General features: G+C 44.3%; 1 non-coding gene across 1 annotated transcript; it reads left to right on the top strand.

The window, feature by feature from the left end:
- Positions 1-7,495: 7,495 nt before the first annotated feature.
- TRNAG-CCC (transfer RNA glycine (anticodon CCC)) lies at positions 7,496-7,568 on the top strand. The gene has a single exon. It is a non-coding gene; the product is annotated as a tRNA-Gly (tRNA).
- Positions 7,569-8,238: the final 670 nt, after the last annotated feature.

Below are 8,238 nucleotides of genomic sequence, written 5' to 3'. Positions count from 1 at the left end.
CGCCCATGTGCCTGGCAGTTCCGAACTGTGAGTCCACCGCGTTTTCCGGCTCACATCACCGCAGAGAGCAGACGGAACTGGGAATGGTTATCGGCCAAAAGCTGCAGGCGAACGGCTAATCCAGTCCTGGAAGGGGGCACTGGTAGTTAAGCCCTTTAATGGCCTCAGTCCTATGATAATTAGTCCTGGCCTGGAGCTAGCGAACGGCGAGCCCCTCTAACCTGAAACGGAGCCTCATCCACTGCTTGGAGCTAATCCCTTGCACAATGAAAGCCGAACTAATTCACTGGGTAAACACCCTCTCCAGTTACTTACAAGCTGTCTTATTTCAGCCCCAAACCAAATAGAAAGGCGGCCAGTGACTGGAGAGAAAATCAAATATTTAAGAACTCATTTTGCCTGAAACCCCCCCAGGGATTCTTGCCTATCAAGCTCGGAATCGCTTTATGCTACTTCTTTTACGACAGGCGGCTACTTTGCAATGGAAACAACCGCCACTCCTAAGGGATTTCCCGAGCATCGTTATTTTATTTTATTTTTTTAATGGTCTCTTGCTAGTTGAACCAAATCACGACCTGTGAGCATGGGTCCAGACACACAGTGGGTGCTTCCTGGAGTGGTCAGTCATGTCCGACTCTTTGCAACCCCACGGACTGTAGCCTGCCAGGCACCTCTCTGTCCATGGGATTTTCCAGGCAAGAATACTGGAGTGGGTTGCCATTTCCTTCTCCAAGGGATTTTCCCAATCCAGGGATGAGCCAGTGTCTCCTGCATTGGCAGGCAGATTCTTTACCACTGAACCACCTGAGAAAACCAGTGGGTGCTTAATAAAGAATACTTTATCTCAGAATACGATTCACAAGTCTAGACCAGTGCTCCTCAAACCCCAGTGTGCATCAGCATCACCAGGAAGATGATTAAAACTCAAATTGCTAAGCTCTATATCCACAATTTGATTCAGTGGATGAAGCCAGATAATTTAAATTTCCAACAAGTTCCCTGGAGAACCATTAGCCTAGAACAAGGGTCCATAAATTTTGGTGTAGAGGGCCAGATAGTAAATATTTCAGGCTTTGTGGGTCATAAGATGTGTCTTGACTACTCCATCTGCTATTATGGTGCAGAAGCAGCTACAAACAATATTTAAATGAGTGAGTGTGGCACTGAAATGGGAATAGCATGTAATTTTCACATGTTGTGAAATATTCTAATTTAGATTTTTTTGGCAAACATTTAAAAATGTTAATCCATCCTTAGCTTGCAGGCCATGCAAAAAACAGGTGGCAGGCCAGATTTGGCTCTTGGAATATTGAGTCTTAGAATGATTGTGGTTACTATCTAGTAAGTGATCACGGCAGAGACAATGGCTCAGAGCCTGAAAACAGAAGAAATGTTGCTATGGATTAAATTGTGACCCCTCTTCCACTCCCTCCCTGTCCCCACCCAGTTCACATACTGAAGCCCTAAATGTGACTGTGTTTGGAGATAGGGCTTTTAGGAGATAATGAAGGAGGCATGCCATTATAAGGGTGGAGTCCTACTTTGATGGGATTGGTGGCTTTTTATGATGAAGAAGAGGTGGAGGAAAGAACATACAGGCACACAGTGAGAAAACAGCCATCTGCAAGCCAGGAAAAAGGGTCTCACCAGAACTGGACAATTATGTCAGCTTGATCTCAGACTTTCAGAAGATAAATTTCTATTATTTAAGCCACCCATTCTGTGGTATTTTATCAGTGCAGTCTGGGCTAATATAGATGGAAATAATTTCATTTTTGGAAAAAGATCTATCCTTATAAATCTGATTTCTCATTCATTTACAAACTTCACAAACATTCAAGAGCTGTATCCTGTATGCTGGGTGTTGTTCTAGGCACTGGACACATAGAGTGGAAGAAAAACCAAATCTGCTCCCACTTCCCTGATTTCTAGCAGTGCTAGCTCTGCACAGAGCTCAAAGACTATGATTTGCACTATTTTCAGGCCAGGAAATAGTTTTTCCTGAGGACATAGTTTTCTGAATTAATCTGCTAACTACATTTATAAAATGTGTACAACTTTATTCTAAGCCCAGAGGTGGGAGATTAAGAAAAACAGAGATTTGTTCCTGGGCATGAATACTAGTAATTGTATTTTCTCAGTGCCAAGTACCTTGCCTTTAAGAAACAGGAACAGCAACATTCTAAACTTTCAGTAGAGGGTGACATTATTATAAGAAAGAAGATTTTTCATTCAGGAGGTGAAAATGAAAGCTATATCTCACTTTCTAGAGAAGGATATAAGAATTGTTCTTCTTTGAAAGTGAAAAGATTCAAAATATCTATATTCCTGTGCTTGAGGCAAGCAGGGACTTCTTAAATGCCAACCATGTTTATTCTGTTAATCTGGAAAATCATAAGAGCAGCAGTGAAACCTTAATAAGATATTTATCTTTCACAAATTTAGTGAAAGGGAAAGAAGTGTTTGGTAACCACCATCAGCACACAAGAGTCATTGTCTGTCAAGAACAAGTAGGTTGCACAAAAAGAATCAATTCTTTCCAAAGGTGTTTTCTATGGTGGCTTTTGCAGATCTTGCGGATTAAACTGCAATTGTTAAGCTTCTTATGCACCTGTCCTTGATCTGATTTGGGGTTCCTTGAGAGTAGGGACAAGATATATCATCTTCTGGACACAGATGCAGTCTCCTGTGGAGAGTCACGCATCAATCAACATTTACTAAGCTCCACTGCTGCCAGATTCTTGTCTTCATCCTAGATATAGATTGCCTAGAGGCCAATGAGACAGACCTCTGCCTGCCAGTGGTTTATAGTCTAATGCATGAAAGAGGCAGGCAGGCAGACATGGGTGGGTGTCATTGGTATAGCATCAACCTGGAATTGACAATTTTCATCACAGAATACAGAGAATCATTGAACATACATACAGAGAATCATTGAACATACATAAGTTTTTAAGTTAGGCCCAACTTAGCTTGAATTCCAGCTACATTCTAGCTTTTGGGGCTGGCATAAATTGTTTAAGTTCTCTGAGCCTCAGTTCCCTCATTTGTCAGCTGGAAGAACACAGTCCAAAGTCACAGGATCCTTATAAGAATTAGGTGATAAACTCTAACCAGTGTGTCCAGCATGCTCCCTGGAACTTTCTGGGAGCCCAGTAAATGTTTGTTCTGTCTTTTTCAAATAAGCACCAATGCTATTTTCATAAATTGCTTATTTCACCTGAGGTCTGTGTGATTGTCCTCAAATGTTCAGAAATGTAAGTTTACTGTGGGCTATGGATGGCGGAATTGGGGTATCTCTTGTAGTGCTCCCCAAAACTTGGTATTTTGCTCAGTCTTTGCTTGACTTTTCAGAGAGCTGTGCTACAGAACGTGGACCTACATGAATCCAGAGAGGAGATAAAACAGGAGGTGGCAGGACTCCCTGTCAAAAGAAACTGGATCTGGGAGTAAAAGAGTCAGGAGACGTGCAGTGACCTCAACTGCTCAGTCCTCTGACACCAGTAGGGCAGCTGATGAGTGTGACAGTCCTGGGTCCACCGGACAGGAGTGAAGGGGTGGGAGAGGGAAGCAGTTCTACCAGGAGAGTTAAAGATTGCACTGCCACGTAGTGATAGTAGGGGCTCAAATGCCAAAAGGTGACTACAGGTATCATCACAGGTGTATCAAGGCCATTGACAATAGTAGGGACCAGCAGAGGACAATGGACAGACCGATGGCCCACAGCTGCTTCCAGCCAGCCCCCACCATGCCACCAGAGTTTCCCTTTGAGGGCCTGTGGCTCTTACCAATGCATCATGACCTTTTCCACACACACTTGATGCTTGGACATCCCCTGCCACCTCTACTCGTTCTGGGCCCCTAAACTTTAATTTCCAGTTTGCCTGCTGTTTTTTTTTTTTTTCTTCTTAGACTGCCTTCACTTTACAATTTGACTTTTCTGATTTGAGTTGCCTATTTAGAAATTCTACTCTGTTTAAAAAGCAAAAGTGAAAGTAAAGTGTTAATTGCTTTGCTGCTGCTGCTGCGAAGTCGCTTCAGTTGTGTCTGACTCTGTGCGGCCCCATAGACAGCAGCCCATCAGGCTCCCCCGTCCCTGGGATTCTCCAGGCAAGAACACTGGAGTGGGTTGCCATTTCCTTCTCCAATGCATGAAAGTGAAAAGTGAAAGGGAAGTCGCTCAGTCAGTCATGTCCAACTCTTAGCGACCCCATGGACTACAGCCTACCAAGCTCCTCTGTTCAAGGGATTTTTCAGGCAAGAGTACTGGAGTGGGGTGCCATTGCCTTCTCCAGTACTGTCCAATTCTTTGGGACCCCATGGACCATAGCCTACCAGGCTCCTCAGTCCATGGAATTTTCCAGGCAAGAATACTGAAGTGGATTGCCATTCCCTTCTCTAGGGGATTTTCCCAACCCAAATGAGGGATCAAACTTGGCTCTCCTACACTGGAGGCAGATTCTTTACCATCTGAGCCACTCTGTTTAAGCTTCCTAAACCCATGAGGCTGGAGTCTTGAGCCCTCGGACTTGGGTTATCTGGTTTTAGCTGTGGGCCTGGAGTCAGTGGTAATCTAACAGACTACGACTGAGGTGAAATTGAAAATTAAAATAGCACAGAATCCACCCTTGGGAAGGGGCTAAGATAGAGGAAGGCGGCAGGCAGTGGGCATTCTTATGTAGCCCTCAACCCTGGGAGGGAAGAGCTGTGATAGGCACCAAGCTTGTGGGCACTTCCTTAGGCCCATGTTCTCTGACTAGTAAGCTTCCAGAATGGATTAAAACAGGAAAGAATCACCATTTCACTTCTGGTCCTTCTACTAAGCTATGGGACCCTGCATGCTTGGTGCTGGTTCTGGGATTGTGATGCTATATCTAAAGCTGGGCCCCAGACTGAGCTGATGCTGTCGATGGAATCATCCTGTTTTGGCATTTACACCACCTTGGCCTCTGAGAGCAGGCATTCTGAGGGCTCTCATGATTGAGTGGCAACTGTGGAGATGTTCCTCATTCACCAGAATCATAGAGTTCCAATCTCAGGACCTACTGTTTGAAACTTCTCCATTCCAATGGATGGAACACACTGAACATTCGTTGAAGAAACATCCTACCAGGCTACAAGGAGCTGCCATCTGGTCACATGTTTTTACCTTCATGTCACAACTCTCAAGTTGTTTGGGGGCCACTTTCCTTAGAAAGGCAGTTGAAGGAGGTGGTGGAGCTTTCCTAAATCATTGAATTACTGTGTCCACAACTATGAATTAGATTACATCATTTTTAAGTCAGAGGGGCAGGAAAAAGTGTAGAGGTCAACACTGCTGAATACTTATTGGATGCCTTTGGGGTAGAAAGAGAACCCTGGGGCCACATTAGGTAGATCCTGGAAGTCAACTAGGGAACCCTTAAAAATTGTGGTCACCAGTGGACATAGGACTGTCACCTTTGCCTTTGGGATTGGTAGTCTTCATGATACAATGGCTCCGATGAGCAGGCGATGACAGTTCTAAATCATGGCTGTGGCTGATCAGGGCTTCCCTGGTGGTCTAGTGGTCAAGTCCCCATCTTGCAATACAGGGGACACCAGTTCGATCCCTGCTGTAGGAAGATCCCACGTGCTATGAAGCAACTAAACCTGTGAGCCACAACTCTTAAGCCTGCCCTCTAGAGCCCGAGAGCCACAGCTACTGAGCCCGCAGCTGCAACTACTAAAGCCTTAGAGTCTGTGCTCCACAACAAAAGCAGCCACTGCGACGAGAAGCCTGTACACCACACCCCCATTTGCTGCACCGAGAGAAAGCCCATGTGCAATGACGAAGACCCAATACAAATTTAGAAATATGTATATTAGATAAATAAATTGTGGCTACCTTGGTGAGTTTTTCCATGTGTCCCAAGATTCCACTGGAGCCCAAGAGAGGGAGGTCAGTGTCAAGGGGAGAGCATGGGGGTTGGTGAACAAACTGCCTCCGCACATACGTATAGTTTGGTTCTTAATTTCTGCTAAAGCCTAGTTTTGGATGCATGACTCATGACCTCCTAGAGTCTCAGTTACCTCCTCTGTGAGGGAAATGGAGCTAATAAGACTGACCTATGTTTTAGGATTTTGCAGAGGATTGGGTAAGATAATGGATGGAAAAAGTCTTGTAAAGTACTATGCACATGCAAGGCATTATATTTAAGTAAGAGCTTAATAACTAATTTTACATGAAGATAATAATGTTATTTGATACTTAAGTTTTCTTTGCATTTTCCAGATTTCTATGTTAGACAAGTTAATCCTCAATTCTATGTTATCTACTTTGTCAGCCAAAAGAGAGAATCTTGGTCTCCTCAGGAAATGTAGTGAACAATGAAACAGATATAAAGGCACAATTTGGATATTTCAAGTTCAGAGACTTGTCTAAAGTATTAACTTCTCATAGAGAGCTTAAGTCAGGTGTAATCATACAAAATCTCAGATGTGGTGGAGACTTTTTTTTCAGTTTATAATATAAGGATGATGGGCTTGGGGAAAAGATAACTTCTATTATTATTGATAGATATGCAAAGTCATATGATTATATATAATGCTGGTCCTCTGAGCAATTTCTGAGCAATTTCAATTTCTGAGGGCAAGAAACGTTCTCACCTAATATTCTTCTGAGTAGGCACCAGAGCGCCATCAAATCAGAACAGACCTCTTCCTAGGAGCCCAATAGCCTCTTTCCTGATGAGAATGATCCAGAACACTCCAAGTGTTGGAGGAACTCTGGAAAGCTCTTGATTGCAATTCAGAAACACTCCTGTATCCTCTCAAGAATCAAGACACAGAGCACCATCACCCTAGTGCTGAAGCTTCTGGAGGTCCACGCACACCACCCCTGGAAGAGTGAAAAGAACCGTGGGCTTGACAACCATAGCTTCTTTTGAGAGCTGGCCTGCTGCTTTAAAGCTCGGTGACTTGTTATAGAGCTCTTAACTCCTCTGGGAATCTTGGCAAACCCTCTGTAAAGTGGTAATGAAAACTCTTCCACTTTGCTCACAAGGCTTTTGTGGACAGAGCTTTTAAAATTATAATGCACAAAGGAATTGTTGGCACCAATTCCAACTCACTAGGGACCCCACTTTGCCCTCTCTGGGACCAGTGCCTGTAATATTATTATGATTATGCTATTATTTTCACATTACTATGATGATTTCTAAGCACTAGAAAGTCTCTGACACCAAAGAAAATCAAAGGAAATTATTTCAACTTCACTGTTTTACAGGATAATTGGGATGATTACAGTGAGATACCAGCAATGAACAGTTGTCAGCTGTAGGGCCATGTACACACCGGAGTTCAGAGGTAAGGGCCCTAATTAACAGGACTCTCCAGGTACTTGGTGATACCAAGATACGCATGGCTGACCTCTAAGTGGCTCCAGCCAAGAATGGCCCAGATCAGCAGCTACTGTCCTTTGATCGCCCAACCTTCAGAGCCTGCATTTCCATGGGAAGTGACTCACCAGGGACTTTCCCTGGTGGTCCAGTGGCTAAGATTCTGTACTCCCAATGCAGGGAGCCCAGGTTCAATTCCTGGTCAGGGAATTAGATCCCACATGTTGCACCAAGAGTTTGCATGCTGCAAGTAAAGATCTCATGGCAATAAAGATTGATGATCTTGTGTGTTGCAATTAAGACCTGGAGCAGCCAAAAATTAATTAGTTAATTAATTTTTTTAAAAAGTGACTACCAGGCTGAGATGGGCCAGGTCCTAGGGACCTCTTAGAAGACATATCACAATGGGACAGACAGGTTGAAAAGAGTCCCTCAGTCAGTAACTTAAAAGAATTTGACCAGAGTGTAGCTTTAGAGGGACTTAAAGGCAGGCAGCAATGGCTACCCAGGCCAGGGGCAGACCTCTCAAGTTTCACACAAGCCAGTGGGAAGGCATGGTATTTAGTGTCTGGAGACAGTCAGTGAGGAGGATCACAGACACTCATGTTCTGATGAACAGGAGAGCCCAGAGAGCCTCAGTCTCAGGGGCTGGGTCTGACCAGGTTGGGGCACAGGGCAGACTCTGGGAAGGAAGCTCTGACAGAGACCAGACAAAGACCCAGGCACCATGGGATGAGAGGAGGGCTTATGGGTGAAATGAGGGTTCTGACACAGAAAGTAGAGTTAGCAATACAATTCTGGAAACTGAATTTTAGCCTAGACTGTAAAATAGCAGCAAATCCCACAGATGAGATGCAGGAGACCGCTGGAGCCTGATACG

Source organism: Bos javanicus, chromosome 1, assembly GCF_032452875.1.
Source record: "Bos javanicus breed banteng chromosome 1, ARS-OSU_banteng_1.0, whole genome shotgun sequence".
Taxonomy (NCBI): domain Eukaryota; kingdom Metazoa; phylum Chordata; class Mammalia; order Artiodactyla; family Bovidae; genus Bos; species Bos javanicus.
This window is presented reverse-complemented; position numbering and strand designations above follow the sequence as displayed.